This window comes from Arachis ipaensis, chromosome B05 (genome assembly GCF_000816755.2).
Source record: "Arachis ipaensis cultivar K30076 chromosome B05, Araip1.1, whole genome shotgun sequence".
NCBI classification, from domain to species: Eukaryota; Viridiplantae; Streptophyta; class Magnoliopsida; order Fabales; family Fabaceae; genus Arachis; species Arachis ipaensis.
This window is the reverse complement of record NC_029789.2, coordinates 132,830,931-132,851,727: the sequence shown is the minus strand read 5'-3', so window position 1 is coordinate 132,851,727 and position 20,797 is coordinate 132,830,931. Positions and strand designations below refer to the sequence as shown.

The window sequence follows — 20,797 nt, the reverse complement described above, 5'->3', positions numbered from 1 at the left end:
ACAATGTTATGATGTTATGATAATTGTTGATTGTACAGTACTTGGGGGAACATTCAAATCTATGAACTTTGACCATAAAGCAATGAAAGAATAAATTACAACGCCACCTAGAACAACTTCATTGCCAAAAGGGGCAAAAACAGAGTACAAAATTTCAATTAGGTTTCCTACTTCCGAAGCAAAATCGAAACCCTAAAGGACTAAATCAGCACCGAGCAATCACGGGAACCAGATGAAGATGGAGAGATTGTGCTCCCGCGATCAGAACTGGAAAGTCTCAAACTTGAGGAATTCTCGAAGGTTTAGCATTTCCACCAGCTTCGAATATAATTGAAACTCCATGCTTCAAAATAGAAATTAAAACAAAAACGTGCATTGTGAATAAACAAATCAGAAAAAGATATTCAAATAAATAAATGATGAAAATGGAAAAGAAACAAGAGTTATAAAGGATAGAGATTGCAGAAAGGGACAAAAGTGCTTACGAAGAGTAACAGAAAAAAAGGATTGTTTTAGGTTTTGGAAACGGTTTGGAGTGATGAACTGATGATGAAAGCGAAGAAAATGATTTATCTTATTTTCTTATGCTTATATAATTTTTTTTTGACTAGTGTATCACCCCGTGATTATTATTAAAATTAAAGTTTAACTTAAAAAAAGTGAGTAATAATTATTTTATATTTTTTAAGGTCAAATAATTATACACTGATACAGAATTTAAAATAAAATTAAAATATTTATATTAGAATACTATTTTTTTCAAAGACTTCTCTATAAACAACATTGATGATTGAATTTGCAGATATTCCTACTTGATTCATAAGTAAAACTTTTAAACCTCTCTTGCTCTTAACTCTTGAAAGTGCCACATATAGTTGGTCATGTGTAAAAACTGGTTTGGGCAAGCACAATCCAACATGAGATAAAGTTTGTCCCTAAAACTTGTTAATTGTCATGGCAAACGATACTATTATAGGAAACTGTCTTCGTTAGAATCTAACTGGGATGGTTTTATTTGTTGATACCATATTCATTCTTGGAATCAAAGCAATATGACCAACATTGTGTTAAGACTTCACATTCTATGACATGATTTCCAAACTTCCTAACTTGTAGCCTTGTACCATTACAAAGACCACTAGATTAGTCAATATTTCTCAGTAACATCACCGGAATACCAATCTTGAGTATTAATTTATGTGGAGGCAAACCAGAGTAATTTATGCTATTCAATAATTCAGGACCATAGAGATCTAGCTGACTCTCCATATTCCCTTCATCCATACAAATGGAATCCGAACTAAGATATAATTTTTCCTCTCCAGGAATGATAGCCATCAGATGGTTGTTGACCTATTTAACGATGTCTAATGTGGGAGCCAGTATAGTTCCTGCTTTGAAAAAATCTTTTGAGGACATATTTTCCAAAATATTTGGATAAGAAAAATGAACCAACTCATCAAATGTCTGGTCCGAAGAAGGAATAACAATATCTCCTGGAAGACATATCTCAGATTCACCATCCATATTGTCACATATTAGACCATCACAAACTTTCAATAAGCACTCACCAAATTTCTCTGTCTCATCTTGATCTGAAGCAGTCGTCCTTACAGAGAGTCTCATATTTTTTGTTAGTTTGAGCACCTAACAAAACTTCCAAAGGTAAGACGAATTCACGGTTGAATGAACGATATCTTGTCTCGATCCTCGTGAAATGACAGGAAGAATTTGTCTAAAGTCTCCACCTAGTACAACCACTTTTCCTCCAAAGGGCAAATCTTTGCTATATGTTGGAGAACACCTCATGATATCACCCAAGCATTTATCAGGCACTTCATAGCAGTACCTACTAACCATTGGAGCCTCATCCCAAATTATAAGTTTGGCTTTCAACAGCAACATTGCTTGAGGAGAACCAGGTTTGATGTTACATACAGAATCCTCAGTTATATTCAGCGGTATTTTGAACCTTGAGTGTGCCGTTCTTCTATTGGGAAGAAGTAAAGATGCAATACTACTCGAAGAAACGTTTAACATTATATCACCCCTTGAGCAAATCTCAGCAGACATAAGGTTCCAGAGAAATGTTTTTTCAGTACCCCCATGACCATACACAAAGAAAAAAAACCCCTTCATCACAATATACAGCTGTAACAATTTTATCAAATGCATATCTCCGCTCAGGTGTTGCGATGTCTAACATGTCTGAGGCATTTTTCTTTAAATCATCCATGTTAAAGTTTAGCTCTTCCCTAATAACCCTTTCGGTTAACAAAGAATTATCAACTTCAGTTGCTAAAGGCATTGGAGGATAGTCTTTCAAGGTTTTACCATAGAAATGTAAGATCTTATCTATATCCATTAAGCACAACTGCTTAATCTCATCATCTGACATTGTTAACTCTGCATATTATACGATACTGTAAAAATTCAATCAAACTAAAAATGATCAATAAGGAAGAACTTTTATCATTGTAATTAATAAAAACTTACCCCTATGTTCATCACAGCTCTTTGTCGATACAAAATATCATCTGAGAGTTCATGCCAACATCTATCTCAGACATGTTCTGGTCTTGAGATATTGTTAGATGTTAATAGAATGACAAATAATCTCCTAACATATGATCCTGAGGCCCATGAGCTTGCTTCCTTAATTGCATCAATGAATTTTTTGTCATCTTGCAAGAGTCCAAGGGCGAAGCATGCATCTCTATACATAGCATAAATTGTTTCTCCTACTGTTCTTATATCTCGAAAACTCATATATCCTCTCTGAGTATTCAAGAGAAGTCGTTGGTAATATTCTTCAATATTTGCTACAAAAAATTTGGTTAAAATCCCACTTTTAAGTTGTTAAATGGATTAAGCTATGCTATTTTAATTATTATGTAGCTACACATCCGCATAAGAATAATTTTCCTAAAAAATATAGAAAAATAAAAAATTGTATAATCTACAGATTATAACTGTTGAAAGTTATTTGAACATTTATTTTCTAGTGTAGATAAATCGAATAAAATGGACGTGGGGTATAGGCTGTTAAGATTTTAAATTTAAATCATTAAATAAGTAAGATCAAAATTGAATATAAACTCGTCATTACCTGTAGGTACATGAGTCTTCCAATTGCGAAGCCTTTCTTTCGAAGAAACCACTTTGAAGGATCGTCCTTCCAAACAAACTTGGTTGGAAACTCAGCATAAGTCAGACTTCAAGCATAAGGATATGACATGTTCGCCGCCATCCATCCCAAAAACATGGACTTATGAGATATTACTCTTTCGACGATATCATTCACATTAGAAGTTTCACCATAAACCACAGGTTGCTCAATCACCAAATGGAATGGAAGTCTAATCACAAATGGTTCTTTCTCTTGGATTTCGTATCCAAATAGACGCCAGACTGCCTCACATGGCAAAATGTACCTACAATCATAGTAATTCCTAATTTCGTCAACAACTTGTGTGGCTTCTGACGGATCACCAGCATTGTATAGAGTAGCTGTTACGCGGTCATTACCCTTGTGTACATACTTAAATAGATACTTAATAGAACTTGTTTGACATGTGTATTCCACATTTATGTGGCACCCGAACTTGAGCAACAATTCTAGATTATACGAAACAATGAATTTATTGTCTAGTACACATTCCCTTTTCTTCACTGTTCGACCGTTATAAGTACGCCTATATTTGGAAAATCCGACCTCATCAATGAGTGTTCGCTGTCTAAACTCTTTAGGATAGAACTTTGAACATGATCTATTCTTCATGCAAGGTGAATTCTTGTTGTACGGACCACATGGACCATGTACCATGTAATTTTGAATAGCTCCATGTAGATTTGGCCTTTCATTTTCATCAAGAATCTCAACTGTTATAGATTTGGCCTTTCATTTTCACATCAATTTCAGAGAGGAGAGGAGAGAAGTGTGGGAGTGGGAATGGGTTATGGACTTAAGCCGTTGGGGATTCAGTTTTTTTTTTTTAAATCAAAACGGCACCGTTTGGAGGAATTATTAACAAACCGGAAACCTTTTAAAAAAATCAACCAGTTCTAACGGTTCACCGATTAATCACATATACGACCGGTTTTGTAATGAGTTTTTTTGTCAGACGATTTACTCATAACATCTGTTAAGTCATTTTTAAATTTTATAAAATTATTTATAATAATTACAAAAAGTGCTCATAATAAAAAATTTTAAAATTTTATAAAAATATTTTATTTAAAATTGTTAATAAAATCTTAGTTGTACTCTGTTTCAAAATAAATAATTATAATGATATTAGTATTTTATACAACAACCCATACAAAAAAAAATTCAAATTTCATACAATATTTTTTCGTTCATTTTTAATAGCTCATAAATACAAAAAAAATATTGTACAGAATTTAAATTAATTTTGTATTAATTTTTATATAAAATACCCATAACATTATAATTATTCAGAAGTTGCATATAATTCGAACATTATGAATTTAATTTACTACGTATTTGCCTAAATCGAATTTATTCAATTCGATTTATATAGAGATGCAAATTCGATTTATTTAATTTAATTTATTTTTGTATGTGGTATGATTTGATTGAAAGAGCAACAATTTATAATTTTATCTAGTATCAATAAATGCAAATTATGATTTGATTCTTCTGTAATTTTATCTAGCATCAATAAAATTCCACTATCACTGGTTTTAAAAAAAATTAAAATCTAAAACGATGGTTAAAAATAAATAAAGAGGATAGATTTAATTCTTCTATAATTGTATGCGTTTTTTTTCTCTTGATTTACGTTTTTATCACAATCCACAAGTTCTATGTTTTATAACTTAACGTTAATTCATATATAGTATATAAATAGATTTAATTAGAATAAATAATAATTTATTTATTTTATTTTAGACTTTATAAATGAAAAGACTAATTCACTAATATAACGAATTATAATTAATGTAGTATAATTAATTAAGTAATATAAATTATAATAAATTATATTAATTATATTAATATTTAAATATCTAATCAATTCGTTCATATAATATTGAAAAAATTCATAATTTTAAAACTTGAACGTAAATTAATTATTAATTTATTAAAAAATAAAGTACTATTAATCTTAATTAAATCAAATATTAGAAATAATACTTGTTTAAAGGAATGAGTAAACTGATTATTGATTATTCAACTAATCTAAATTGATTTTGATATATTAATATGATGACAAATATTTTTATTGGTTAAAACTTAAAAGTCCAAAAATAGTCATAAAAAAATTTGTTAGAATTTTATTTTTAATTTTTTAGAGTTTTAAATTCTCATATACTATTGATAAGTTTATTTTTGAACAATTCCTTCACCTGGTTAAATGGAGAAACACCATTGCTAGAGGTAATATTACAAAGAAAAAAAGTAATTACAGTACTAAAATTTTTACAAAAAAAAATAGCATCGAACAAAAACACAAGAGAAATGAACATTAATGTTAATGGTATTGGTGTTGGTGTTCATAATGAAATAATGATAAAGTATAATTGCAAAACAGAAATAATAGAGATAGAAATAATAATAATAAAGATGAGAAAGGTAGTAGTAGTAGTGGTGGTAGTTAGTCATATTGTTGAAAAAAATTTTGTAAGAGTTTAAAATTTTCACAAATTATAAATAAAATTTTCACAAAATTAATTTTTGTTATTATTTAACGGATTTTTTAACAAAAGTGTCGTATTGTTCCAAACAAAAAAGGTTGAGAGACGAAATGTTATTTATTTTTCAGAGATCATCCTATCCTTCAAAAAAATAGGCAAAGACCATATTAAACCTTTACTCAAATTTTGTTGCAGTTCAAAGACCAAAAAAAATAAAAAATTATTCGAAATTGGAGTTGGGATTGAAATTTCAGGAGTTGAGTATAATTGCCTACAATAGACAACATTTTCAGCTGCATAATATTATTATCATTAATTATAATTTATAACTAAATCAATTTAAATTAATATTTAACCATTCATAAGTAGGGATGGCAAAAAAATCTACATCCATAAATATATGTAAAGATTATCCGTGATGTAGAAGTTAAAGAGGACTTGTAAAATTCCCACAGCGATCGAGACCCACCTCCCACAAATTAATAGAAATGAGGGCAAAGATTGAGGTACTTGTTTTATGGGATTCGTAAAATTTTCAAAAAAAATTATTTAAATGTCCTTATAAATATAAATTATGTAAGTAATTTTAATTTATTTTATTTTAATTTTATATGTTAAAATTTTTTGTATGTATGTTGTTTATGTTAAATTTGTATTTGAATTATGTTTGGTTTGATATAGTTAGTTGAATGAAATAAAAGAAAAACTCATAACAAAATCCCTAATTATAAAAAAATGGAAATCAATATAAATTATAGGAAATATTTCAAGTGCACCGGAGAATACCGGTGCACCATTTGTTTTAACCGTTGATTTCAATTAATATATATTATATATATTTTTTATAATTTAGATCAACGGTTAAAACAATTAGTGCACTGGTACTCCCGGTGCACTTGAAATGTTTCCTAAATCATATAAGCAATAGAGGCAAAAACTCCAATCATAAGTATGCGCAATGACAGCCAACAATCAGGATCAGCCGATCAGCAATGAATCATGAGTCAAGGTTCATAACAAAAGAAGAAACAAAACCAGAAGTCCACCACAACTAAAAAAAGAAAAAATATTTTGAGCCACCATTAAGTTTATACCAAGATTTTTCAACTGACTATTTAGATCATTTTAAAGCTATTCTATTATACAAACTAATATGGTTATTGACTACTTTATTACAGTACAAATGGAAAGCTGATGAATTTTTTTTTGTACATAGAATATGATAGTTTCAAGAAAAGATACAAACACACCTGAAACATTTCTAACCAAAAGTAATCCTCACATTAAGTGATGGCATGTTAAAAGCGGCCACAAATATCGGCTAAAAATTTTGATATGGAAAATTTTTTAGAGATATGTCTCAAGATGGGACAGAATAGTGTTATGCCTAGAATGGTATATTGACTTCATTTCCTTGTATGGGCACAAATATCCTTCCTTCTGGCCCCTTTTATTTCATTTCCTTTTGGAAATTGACTTCATTTTAAATACCAAAGTTTTACTTGATTTTTGTCATTTGCTTGAAAAAAAAAAGTAAAATCACCTGGGCGGCGTTTGTTTCTGAGAATAGGATAAAACAAGACACTGAAAATAAGATATAAAAGATAGAGACACAAAATTTTGTATTTTTATATTCTGTTTGGTGATAAACTAGAATAAATTATAAAAATTTAATTTATTCTCATTTTTTTCATTCAAAAAATTTGAGACGAAAAATATAATTATAAAAAATTAACAAGAATAATAAAAGAAAAAATAAAAAATAAGTTGTGTCCCTTATTAGTGTCTTTGTATCCTTTCTGTCAGGATAGATACAAAATACATTAATTCAATGTCCTTGGACACATTATCTCTGCTCATGTCTCTTCCGTCAAACACGATTTTGTGTCTTCGTATTCCTGTCTCAGTACATAACTCTTAAAAATATTCAATTAATGATAAAAAAAATTATGTATTGATATGATTATACAAAATTATCTATTCTTTAATCCCTACTTTGCACCCAAATTTTTTTCTTTTTTATTATCAACTATATCAATGTACACCTACCAGGCTACCACTTTTCTAAGCAAATACCCACTCCTTTAATATATTTTCTTTAGACGTTAAAAGGCAAAAGTTCTATTCCTTGTTCGAGATCTGATCCGGAATTCCTAAAAATTCTGAATAAAAAAAATATCAATTTTATATTTTTTTTTATCAAAGATAGAAGACTCGAACTCGTAACTTCTTAATTAAGTATGAAAAAATTATGCCATTTAAACTATAACTCATTGTCATCAATTTTACATTTTCCTTTGCAAGATTCCCCAAGTAACATTCTTAGTCATCATTCATGCATCCCCTAATTTGCCGTTTTAGATGGGCGTACATCATATACAGTCACGTTCATTATTGATATGATAAAAATTGACATATAATTATTTTTAATTATTAATATTACATGAATATAATTGAATATAAATTAACACCTACCGATTTATGCTAATCATAAAATGATAAAATGATGCACACTGATTTTTTTTTAATATCCTAAATTAGTTTTTTAATTTTTAATTCCCAACCATTTTTAATACATAAATACATCTAGTTAGAATAATAACTTATTATATTTAATAGTTGAGTAAAATCTCATGCTGATCCTTAATTATTGTTTAAAATAATAATTTACTCTTTATTGATTGAAAAATGTTCGGTAGGTCGGGTACCGGATTGATCGGGTGAATATTCTGATCGACAAAAAGGGGAGGTCGTCTGGTCGTATGTCTTCGGGTTGGAGTAGGCGAGGTTCCGAGCTCTTCAGATGTGAAAAGGGAGGGTGTTACTTGCAAAGACACTCCGACGCGCAAGTCAATGAAGTGTGCAGGCGAAAAAAGGGGTAGAGTCATGTTACGTACCTTGGGGGAAGGGTAAAAACCTTCCCCTTATATACTGTGTCAGAGGTGGGCCCTGCAAGGACAGGCCCACTTTCTCTGAGGCGTTCTCCTCACAGCTGTAGGTGAGCTGTCGGGGACACGCGTCCGGGTCGGCTGTGGAGCGCCTTACCCCTGACCGTTAGGGTCGGGTGGCGCTTGGGTCGGGCCAACCCGTAGAGAGTTTGGGCTAGGCCGCAACAGTGCCCCCCACGCGCCAGTAATAGTCGTGAGAGCTATCAGTGGCGGGTTATTTCTTGTTCCATGCGTCGTCGTCAGGTCGGCCGCCCGTGGGAGGGACATGCCCCCTGTGCGCGTGTCTCTTGGTTGTTGGGGCAACCGTTCGTCACTTCGTTCTTCGCGCTGAGCATTAAATGCTCATAATGGGTTGCAAAACCCTACACGCAAAGACTATTTTGCCCCCAAGTCTTTCGCGCTTCCTGGGTGGCAGTTTTAAACAGTTTGTTTCAATTTTTTCCTTTTTCCACTCTCGCTCCTACCATCTCGTTCTTCTTCACCCAAAAATTCCCAGATCATTCCAGAGCATCCCAGAGCTTCATCCTAGCATCTTCGTGCATTTTTCCTTCTTCCCTCTCCGTTTTCACAACCGTTTCAGGTAACCTTTGGTCCTCTCTCTTTTCTGCTTCGTTGTTGTATGCTTGTTGTTTGTATTTGCTTTGCGTTCTTGCTGTATTGTTTGATTTTTGTTGCTAGATGGCTTTTTAGTGCTGAGTAGATGTGTTAGGGGAGGGGTACCATTCCAGGGTAGGTTTTTAGGTGGCTTGCGGGATAGGTATAGCTTTAGCCATGCTTGATCTTAACTGTTGAATAGGATGGACATAGTTTCTGGGTTTTTCCCGGACTCCCGACCTCATAGACTAATGGAGTGGTACCCCCACTGTAGGTATGCCTCGCATCGTCTCCCGGGCTTCTGTTTCCGCCGCGAACTATGACCCCTACGCTTGGGTGACCTCAGATGTGAAGGACTCACCGAATCAGATGGATCTGGAGGAATTGACGGAGTTTCGGCAAGCCGGGTATCTGTGCGGGGGGACAGACGAGGAGGCCAATTATGAGACCTTCGTTCCTGCCCCCAATGAGCGGTTGTATGAGATTAATTTTCGCTCTCCTCGGGTTGCCGACTAGATTTGGTTTTACAAAGCCATGTTCACCCAGGTTGGCGTTCGCATACCGTTTTCCGATTTTCAGATGTCGCTTCTTAATCGGATATCCGTGTCGCCGTCGCAGCTCCATCCGAATAGCTGGGCTTCTATCTGCTGTTTCGAGATGGTTTGTGAATATCTCGAGCTGCCGGTGTCGGTGGATGTCTTCCTCTTCTTCTTCAACCTTACCAACCCCTCCAGACAAGGGAAGGCAAGGAAAGGGTTCCTATCCTTCCGGTCTGCCCAAGGTCGGAGGGTATTTGGCCTGTTCGAGGACTTCTATCATGGGTTCAAAGACAAATTCTTCAAAGTTCGTCCCGTTAAAGGTCGCCATCCCTTTTGGTTGTCATTAGAGGGGGAACGCCTCATCCCGACGTATTGGAGCTTCGGGGCGGGGTCTAATTCTTTCATTAAGGTGACCTACAAGGGAATGTCCCCTGTAAATAAAAGGATTGCCGATGTGTTGTTTGCTCTTTTTGGAAAGAACCCCGTGAACCCCCACCTCCTTATGGGTGAACGGGAGTCCGCCAGGAGTTATATTTGTGAGTTGTTTTGTCTTGTACTTTTGCGTTGTTTATTATTTAATTTGCTCTTCCCGACTTCACGACTAACGTATTTATTCCTCTGTTGTAGTGGAGATGTCTGCTTCGGTAACCGGGCTCGAAAATTTAGTCAAGACCTTGGAGGATAGCGATGAGGAGAAGGCTGACGAGAAGGATGCCGAGAAGCCGGAAGGCCCTACCGGGGAGAAGGAGAATCAAGCTGTACCTTCGCCCCGAGACGTCGAGATGTCTGACAAGAATTCTGCCGGGAGGCAGGCTTCTCCCGTTCTCGATGAGACGGCCGGTATTGGGCAGTTGTCCTCTACTCATCGGGAGTATGACAATTTTAAGCTTGTCCCTACGCCCAAGAGACAAAAGGCATCCTCCAGCCCGAAAGGAGCTCTCACCGTGATGGAGAGGAACTTCGATGCTGGGGCCTTTATTGATAATCAGCTGATTCTCGGTACGAAGGATCACTTCCTTAGTACCGAGCTCGCGGGGCAGCAAGGTGGATGTACCGCACCCTTCTCCGCAGAGCGGTGATAGCCCAGAAGGCTGAGTTCGAGTTGTCGGGCATGCAGGCGTTGCGAAGGAAGCTCGATACTGCTGCCCAGGCCAACAATGAATTCAAAGTCCAGGTTGAAAAGCTTCAGGAACAACTGGCCACGGCGGAAAGGGGGCGCAAGGATGCCGAGGAGAAGGCTGCGTCTTTTGAGGAAAAAATGAATGCCTCCGACGCCACCGTCTCCCGTCTAACTGAGCGGGAGATGACTCTAGAGAGCCAGCTTAACGCCACGCAAGGTCGGGTGGTCGCTGTGGAAAAGGAGTGTGACGCGGCCGTCTCGTCGGCTGAGGCTGCGCGAGCTGAGGCAGAAGAGTTGAGAAGGAAATATAAGGCGGTCAGGAAGCAGGGAAAGAACACGATCTTTATGACCGAAGAGGCTCTCAAGGTCCAGGTGAAGATCGTGGTCCCAGAATTCGATACGTCGGCTATTGGAGTCTTCAAAACAATCCAGGACGGCAAGATTGTCGATATGCCCCGGAAGTGAACCCTTGTAACTTGCGCTTTTTATGTTTCCTTGTAGAATACTTGTTGAAAACGCTAACTTTTATACTTTAGTGGTCGCCTGGTCGGCTTGTAATTATCGCCTTTATCTGTTTGTTTGGTAGCGTTTTTTGTTTTGATACCGTTTTTTCGGTGTGGACTTATTGCTTGTGTCCGTTTTGCCATTATGTTGGTAACTTGGGCGAAACCGTCTTGGTCTTATTATCGTGGCCGTTTGTTATGGCTTTGATTTGTTTGGCTCCCGGGGTGATCAGTCCCGGGTTACTGTATCGTAGTCCCGTTTGCCATACATTGAAAAACATGACGATGTGGGATACATATTGGGGAATAATAGATAGGAGAATTTAGACAAATAAAAAGTAGTCGTTAGCTAGACAGTTCTATGAACACGGTAGGCGTTTAATGAAAGTAAATCATTGGAAATTAACATTTGATAAAATTAAACACCTATCTAACTCGCCGGGCCGCTTGGCTAGTGTGCCCAAGCTACGAGTAGAATCTTCTTAGGTTACCTGCATTCCATGTTCTCGGGATTTCTTTGTCGTCGAGTCTTTCCAGCTTGTAGGCGCCTTTGCCAAGCACTTCTTTGACTCTGTAGGGGCCTTCCCAGTTTGCCGCCAGCTTTCCTTCTCCTGGGACGGTGGTCCGATGTCGTTTCGTTGCAGGACGAGGTCTCTTTCCTCAAATTCCCTTCTGAGGACCTTGGTGTTGTATCGCAGGGCTATCCTCTGTTTCAGTGCTACCTCTGACAAATGGGCCATCTCTCTGACCTCGTCTACCAGGTCTTTGTCCACTGCTTCTTCTACTCCTGCAAGGAGTAGCCGCGGACTTGGCTCTCCAATCTCCACGGGTATCACTGCTTCAACCCCGAATGTTAAGCGGAAGGGGGTTTCCCCGGTGGAGCTTTGCTCGATTGTTCGATATGACCAGAGAACCGAGGCAAGCTCGTCGGCCCACGTGCCTTTTTTGCTATCTAAACGCTTTTTAAGACCTAGTAAGATGATCTTATTTGCAGATTCCACTTGCCCGTTTGTTTGGGGGTGTTCAACTGAGGAGAACTTCTGTTTTATCCCCAAGCCGGTGAGAAACTCTGCGAACTTCTTGTCAGTGAATTGCGTCCCGTTATCCGAGATGACGATCTCCGGGATGCCGAAACGGCTTATCACCTGCCTCCACATGAACTTCCTACAATTGGATGAGGATATGCTGGCGAGTGGTTCAGCCTCTATCCATTTGGTGTAGTAGTCGATGGCAACTATGAGGTATTTGACCTGTCCCGGGCCAACTGGGAAGGGTCCCAAGAGGTCGACTCCCCACTGTGCGAAAGGTCGAGTGAACGTTTGTAAACTCAGCTCGGAAGTTGGCGCTCTGTGGAAGTTGGCATTTTGTTGACACTTCGCGCATTTCCTTACGTACTCCTTGGAGTCATTCATCATTGTCGGCTAGTAGTATCCAGCACGGATGAGCTTCCTTGCCAGGGCCTTGCCCCCGATATGGTGGCCGCAGCACCCCTCATGGACTTCTCTAAGAACGTAGTCCGTCTGGTTGGGGTGCAGACACTTCAGCAAAGGTTGGCTGAGTCCCTTTTTGAATAGCTGATCCTGTATGATCGTATATTTGGCGGCCTCCCTTCTTACCGCTTTGGCTTCCTTTTCGTCCTGGGGGAGTTTTCCGTTTTGCAAGAAGTCAGCGATGGAGTCCATCCAAGAAGGGGCTAATTTGGTCAGGTGGAGGGCAACTGCTGGCTCTTTCGTGATGCCTTGGATGAGGGAGTGGTTGCCGGTTCCGGGTTTTGTGCTCGCTAGCTTGGATAGGAGGTCTGCCCGTGTGTTCATCTCCCTTGGAATGTGTTGGACCATGACCTCTTCAAATTATTTGCTTAGCCCTTTGACCCTCTCTAAGTATTTCTGTAGTAATGAGTCTTTGGCTTGGTAGCTTCCATTCACTTGCGAAGTGACGACTTGCGAGTCACTGCATACTTCCAGCCTCTTTGCCCCGACTTCCTGAGCTAGAACCAAACCCCCTAGGAGGGCTTCGTATTCTGCTTGGTTGTTCGATACGGGAAACTCAAACTTAACCGATTGTTCATAGATGACTCCGGTCGGACTTTCTAAAATGATCCCGGTGCCCCCGGACGTCTGGTTGGAGGCTCCGTCCACATGGAGGTTCCACCGTGTGTCCGTGTCCTCGGTTGGATTCCCAGTTACTTCCACCAGGAAGTCTGCCATTGCTTGCGCATTAATCATGTGTCGGGGCTCGTAGCCTAGGTCGTATTGGGATAGTTCGATGGCCCAGGTCATCATTCTTCCCGCTAGATCAGGCTTTTGGAGCACCTGACGAATCCCATGGTCCGTTCTCACGACCACCTGGTGACTCTGGAAGTATTGTCGCAATCGGCGGGAGGAGACCAGAAGTGCCAGCCCCAGCTTCTCCAGCTTGCTGTATCTGAGTTCTGCCCCTTGCAGTGCTCTACTCACAAAGTAGATCGGTTGCTGGGCCTTCCCTTCTTCCCGTACCAACACCGCTGCGAGCGCCCCCTCTGTGATGGCTAGGTATAGATAGAGTGGCTCTCCGGCTTTCGGCTTCTCGAGCACTGGAGGTGATGCTAGAATCTCTTTGAAGTGGTTGAAGGCTTCTTCGCACGCAGGGGTCCACTCAAATGCTATTCCCTTTTTCATCAAAGCGAAAAAGGGTAGGGCCTTTGCTACCGACGCACCGAGGAATCGAGACAACGCTGTGAGCCTTCCCGTCAGCCACTGAACGTCTTTGATGCAGCCCAGACTCCTCATCTGGAGTATTGCTTGGCACTTTTCAGGGTTAGCCTCTACTCCCCTCTGGGTTATCATGAATCCCAGGAACTTTCCGGCCTCCATGGCAAAGGCGCACTTAAGCGGGTTGAGCCTCATGCCGTGTTGTCGGAGGGACGCAAACACGTTCTCCAGGTTGCTTATGAGATCATCAGGGCGGGTAGTTTTTGCGAGGATATCATCCACATAAACTTCCACCGTCTTGACGATGAGGTTGCTGAATATTTTGTTCATCAGTCTCTGGTACGTTGCCCCCGCGTTCTTTAGGCCAAACGGCATCATTCTATAGCAGTGGGTCCCCCTGGCGTTATGAACGCCGTTTTATCCTCGTCTGGCCGGTGCATCGGTATCTGATTGTAACCGGAGTAGGCATCCATGAAACTCAGATACCGGTATCCCGCAGCTGCGTCGACAAGTGCGTCGATGTTGGGAAGGGGGAAGCAATCCTTAGGGCATGCTTTATTGAGATCGGAGTAGTCCACACACATTATCCATTTTCCATTGTGCTTTTTTACCAGGACCACGTTTGATAGCCAGGTCGAATAGTCCAGCTCCCGGATGAACCCCGCTTCGAGGAGGCCGGCTGTCTGTCTGGCCACTTCCTCTGCTCTTTCCTGAGATATTTTTCTCCTTCTTTGGGCCACTGGTTTGGCTTCCGGTCTGACGGCTAGGTGGTGCGACATGAGACAGGAGTTTATGCCCGGCATGTCGGCGGGTGTCCAGGCAAACAAATCGCCATTAGCTCTGATCATTTCTATCAAAGGTTCTTTTAACTCATGGAGAGGTTCCTATTCACGAACGTGAATTTTTCCTTTGAGTTCCCGACCCTGAACTTCTCCAGGTCCCCTTCAGGTTCGGGTCTCGATTTGTCATCGACTTTGGCGTCCAGGTCGGCGAGAAATATTCCCGATGCCTCTTTAGACTTTTTTCTTAGCGAGAGACTGGCGTTGTCGCAAGTGACTGCCGTTTCCATGTCTCCTCTCACAAATCCTACTGACCCTTTCTTAGTTATAAACTTCATTACTAACATCCTCGTGCTGATGACTCCTCCTAGGTCGTTGATTGTCTTTCTTCCCAGGATGATGTTGTAGGTGGTGGAGTCCCGTAGGATCACAAATTTGGCCATTACCGTTCTCCTCCCCTATCCTTGTCCCAGTGAGATCGGCAGGGTGATTATACCATCTGGCTTGATGAAATGGTCGCCAAGTCCTATGGCACCGTGCTGGTGCGTCTGTAGGTCGGCGTTCTTTAGGCCCAAAGCATCGAACACGTTGCGGAACATGATGTTCGAGTCCGCCCCCGTATCTACAAGGATATGTTTGACGAGACCGGTTCCTACTCTGGCCGTTATGACCATGGGAGGACTCTCTCCGATCTCGTCGAACCACTAATCTTCTGGGACGAACGAAATGGGTAGGAGTTTCCTAGTGCTTCGCGTAGAGGATGAGGAGACCGCCAGGACTTTGGCATCTTTCTTGTGTGCCGACTTTGACCTAGGTGCTGCATTCCTAGCTGTTACCACGTTCACTATGGTGAGGCCCTGGTTGTCATCCTCCGGTTCTTGGCGTCGCTTCGGTGCCCAAGTCCTATCCTCATCGTCGTGGTCGCGATTCCGTCGCCTCGGCTCCCTTATGAGGTGGGAAAATGCGGCCAACTTTCCATCCCTGATGGCCTGCTCCAGTGCGTCCTTTAGATCGAAGCAGTCTTGGGTTTTATGCCCATAACCCTTGTGATAGTCACAGTAGAGGCTTCGGTTTCCCCCTGTTCGTTCTTTCAGTGGTCGGAGCTTCAACAAGATCCCCTTTTCGATAATTTGTTGATAAACTTCCATGATCGGCGCTGTGAGGGGGGTGTAGTTGGTGAACTTCCCGACACGAGGAAACGGTCTGGGAGCCTTGCTCGGGCTGCCGTCTCTGGCGTGTTCCTTTTGTCCTTCTCCGCTTCTGCGGTGCCGGTCTTGGTTGTGAGAGGGCTGCCGTTTATTGGCAGCCACGACTCGGCTCACTTCTTCATCGTTGATGTACTCCTTGGCCACACATTGGATTTCCTGCATACTCCACACTGGTTTCGTGGTAAGGTGCTTTCTGAAGTCCTCGTTCAGGAGTCCATTCGTCAGGCACAAACTCGCGACTGAGTCCGTCAGTCCGTCGATTTCCAGGCACTCATCATTGAATCTGTCTAGGTATTTCCTAGTTGACTCGTTGGGTCGCTGGGTCACCCCGAGTAGGTTGATTGGGTGCTTCGCCTTTGCAATCAGGGTCGTGAATTGGGCTAAGAAAGCGTGGCTGATGTTTGCGAAGCCGGTCACCGAGCCCTACGGGAGGTTATTGAACCACCGTATTGCAGGCCCCGCCAGGGTGACCGGGAAGGCGCGGCACCTTACCTCGTCTCCCACACCATCAAGGTTCATTCTGGCCTCAAAGGCCGTGAGGTGTTCTAGCGGGTCTTGCATTCCGTCGTACCTCATGTTCGTTGGCTTGTCAAAGTGTTTTGGTAGCCCAACCTCGAGTATGGAACGATGAAATGGGGTCGCCCCCATTATCACGGGTCCCCGTGTTCTCCTCGTTCTTCCTTCGTCGTCCTCCCGACGAGCGTCTTTGGTTCCCCGACCTGTAGTGTGCCGCCTTTCTTGTCTGGCATAGATGACAGGGTCATGGCGTCTTCTAGCGCGTCCTCTTTCCCCAGCGCTCTCGGATTCAGCCTGGGGGCTGGGCGTGCGTTTGGAATGGCTCCTAGAGTGAGAGCGGGAGTGGCTTTGTTCTGGGGTGTGCTGGTCGTGTTCCCTGTCTGCCAGCCGGCGTTCCAGGTCTTGCATCCTGTGGCGCAATTCTTGCATTATTCTGGAGTGGTTGTTGCCAGTTCCCCCGAAGGGGGGTCCTTCCCGAGATTGTGTTGGGTGTCTTGGAGGGGATCTTGTGTGCTGCTGGGAAGTAGTCGTGGCAGCGTCCCCTCCGGGCTCGGCCTCGCGGCCTGTTCCACTTTGGACCAGTACGAAGTCCATGGACCGTCCCTACAGACGGCGCCAATGTTCGGTAGGTCGGGTATCGGAATGATCGGGTGAATATTCTGATCGATAAAAAGGGGAGGTCGTCTGGTCGTACGTCTTCGGGTTGGAGTAGGCGAGGTCCCGAGCTCTTCAGATGTGAAAAGGGAGGGTGTCACTTGCAAAGACACTCCGACGCGCAAGTCAATGAAGTGTGCAGGCGAAAAAAGGGGGTAGAGTCATGTAACGTACCTTGGGGGAAGGGTAAAAACCTTCCCCTTATATACTGTGTCAGAGGTGGGCCCTACAAGGACATGCCCACTTTCTCTGAGGCGTTCTCCTCATAGCTGTAGGTGAGCTGTCGGGGACACGCGTCCGGGTCGGCTGTGGAGCGCCTTACCCCTGACCGTTAGGGTCGGGTGGCGCTTGGGTCGGGTCAACCCGTAGAGGGTTTGGGCCAGGCCGCAACAAAAAATAATAATATATTCCCTAATTATTAATTCCGTTAGATTTTTTAGTCTTTCTATTAAACTTTTCGTTTAAAGTTAATAGATTTTATTTACATATAACGTTAACAGATTATGTATCAAGAATCATTCTAATGGAAAAAACACTTCCTGTCGTGTCAGCAATGTGGTGCAGTAAAGTAGAACAAATAAATTCCCGTAAAAAGTTTTATAAAACACTTAAACCCTTAACTAGTTATAAACATAAACACATAAATCCATAATGAACTATAAAGTAGGATAAATATCCCTAAATTTCAACAAATTATTGTACCTGCTATTAGACTGGTTATTGGCCTTTTTTTGGTAATAATCTCAGTTCCTTGCTAATTATTCTTCTTATTAGGTTGCAGGAATTTTGTTTGATGAAATATGCAAAAAAGAGTTCGTCTCAAATAGTGTTACTTTTCTCGTTTTTTTTTCTTCTTCTTCTTAGGAAACAATGTAATTCGTTTTCAACGGAAAATGAAAATAAAATCTTCTTGTTATTAATAGTATCGACTGGGTCTTCGATGACGATGTCGAAATCTTTTGATAAGGTGGCCAAATTGATCTTTTTAATAGATTTTTCAACTGGCCCTTTGCTTTTACTTTTGGTAGGGAAAAGTTTGGAAGACGAAGGAAAGGTCATTCCTGCAAATTGGAATTAAAATTAGTCAAACAAATGCAAAAAAATATAACCTTTCCACCATTACAAGATGAACAGTGAAAGAAAAACCTATACAAAAATGTAGTAAAACTAATGATGATTAAGTAATTACTGGCATTCGAGATGAATAAAAGAGGATTTTTTTTATCCTAACAGAATTTGTTCTCAGAAGAACTCACAACTGCTAATTTACTGAGAATAGAATAAAATTTTTTCTCCTTTATGAACAATCAAGTAAATGTTATAGAGTAGAGCTTAAAGGAAGAGGAAGAAAAGTAAATAGTTAATACGAATTATGCAAAACATACCTGATTCAAAGAGTAGATGAAAGTGTTGTGAAGATTGAAGTTTTAAAGACGACAATAGCAACAATAGCAACAACAGTAGAGACGTTTCTTTGGAGAAAGAAGAAGATTCTTTTAAAATAAAAAGTTTAGAGTGGAGGAGGAAAAGAAACATTAGATTGTTATATGCGTATCTTGGGAATTGACACACTACAGCATGGGATTGGTCGAAAAGACCTATAAATAGAGTAACACGATGAATAAAGGGTTAGGAATTCTCTTTAGAAATACACTCACACAAACTTTCACTCCCAGCGACTTTCTGAGATTTAGTTTTGAGTTAGTTTTCTGTAGATTTTCTTCCATCTTCTTTCTTATTCTGCTTTACAAATTATGCACTTTATATTTATGCAATTTATTTTTCTTGCAAAATTGATTTCGTTTCTCTTGTACTTTATTAATTTCTTCATTTTAATTAATACCTTTAAAATTCTGTGAAGGTTTCTTTTCATTGTATTTTTGTAATACTTTGAAAATCTATAAAGTGTTTTTTATGTTAAGTTGTTCAAGTAAAATCAATTTATTTTATTTTAGAGTAAAATCCCACTTAAGCCCTTAACTATTGCTCAAAATAACAACACGTCCTTTATCGATTGGAAAATAATAATGCAGTCCCTAACCATTAAATATGTCAGACTTTCTAACCCTTCTATTAAACTCTCCGTCGAAAGTTAATGAATCTGGCCTACGTATAACGTTAACTGATTACGTTAACTCTCAGTTCCTTGCTCCTCTTTCTCCATCTTTTTTTCTGCAAAGTTCTTATATAAGTGCAGTAAAAGCTACCTCATCAAGCTTAATCTCCCTCCAATCTATCATTTTCTTCTTGATCTCCAATGCATATTTCATATATCATCCTTACAATATTCATCTATTAGTGTTGTGAATGTGATATTGTCAGGTTTTAAACTTCTTTTATTCATCTCATTCATAAAGTTTCTTCAAATCACAGACCTTACAAGGGTCATTGATTAGCGTAATGTACGTGATCAAGTTCAGCCTAATGCTCTAATTAATCATTACCTACAACTAGGGCTAGAAGTGAGTCAAGCCAACTCATGAGCCAGCTCGAGTTCGACTCGTTAACAGCTTGATAAGCTAAGCTCGTGAGTGGTGAGCCAAGCTTAAGCCTGAAATTATATTTTTAAAAATATATAAGTTATAATTTATTGATATAAAATTATAGATTATGTATCTATGTTTTTCTTATTTGAGCCAGCTTGTGAGCTCGAGCCAGCTCGTGAGCTTTTGGTGAGCCGAGTTTGAGCTTAAGAAATAAGCTCGATTGTTAATGAGTCGAGTCGTGAGCCAAGCTCAATTTTCGTGAGCCGAGCTTGAGTTTGGTCTAGCTCGGCTCACTTCCAGTCCTACCTACAACTTCTTTAAGGTCAAATCAATTTTTTATATTTGTATTGTCCATCAATCAAAGTGATTCATTATGAATTTATGTGTCTATGTTTATAATTAGTTAAAAGTTTAAGTATCTTATAAATTTTTTACAAAAATTTATTTGTCCTACTTTACTGTAATATATTACTGACACATAATCAACTAACTTTACAAGTAGACAAAATTTGTTAATTTTAAATAAAATTTAATAAAAAATAAAATTCAAAATCAATAATTAGTAACTAACTGTAGTTGCTCATTTTTTTAGTTATTGTAAAAAATCGGGTTAAGTATGATTTTGGTCCCTAACGTAGGGGTTAAAAATTTTTTTCGTCCCTCGCCTTTTTTTCGCTCCAAAATGGTCTCCAAAGTTTCAGTTTGTTTTAAAATGGTCCTTCGGACCAAAATGCTCCTATCCCTTCTTCCCTAAAATCATGCCACCACCACCACCACCACCAGAACCAGAACCACCACCACCACTCCCCACCCACTGTCACTCCATCACCATCTCTATCACACCAATCAAAACTCATAAAAAACAACATCATCATCGTCATCCTCATCCGAACTCAGATCCAGAACTCAGATCCAGAACTCAAACTCAGACAAACAAAAACTCAACTCAGAAAATCATCATCATCATCAAGAACCCAGAATCAGCAACAACAATACTCCAAATTTAAATTTCAGTAACAACAATATTCCACAACAAATTTCACAAAAAAAAATTAATTCACAGAATTCACAGAAGAAGAAAAAGAAGCGGCGGACGGCGGTG

At 39.7% G+C, this 20,797-nt stretch overlaps 1 long non-coding RNA gene across 1 annotated transcript; it reads right to left on the bottom strand.

Moving 5' to 3' along the window:
* LOC107644248 lies at positions 1-594 on the bottom strand. The gene is made up of 2 exons (XR_001621277.2): positions 486-594; positions 1-343 (listed from the first exon to the last, which is right to left on the bottom strand). It is a non-coding gene; the product is annotated as an uncharacterized LOC107644248 (long non-coding RNA).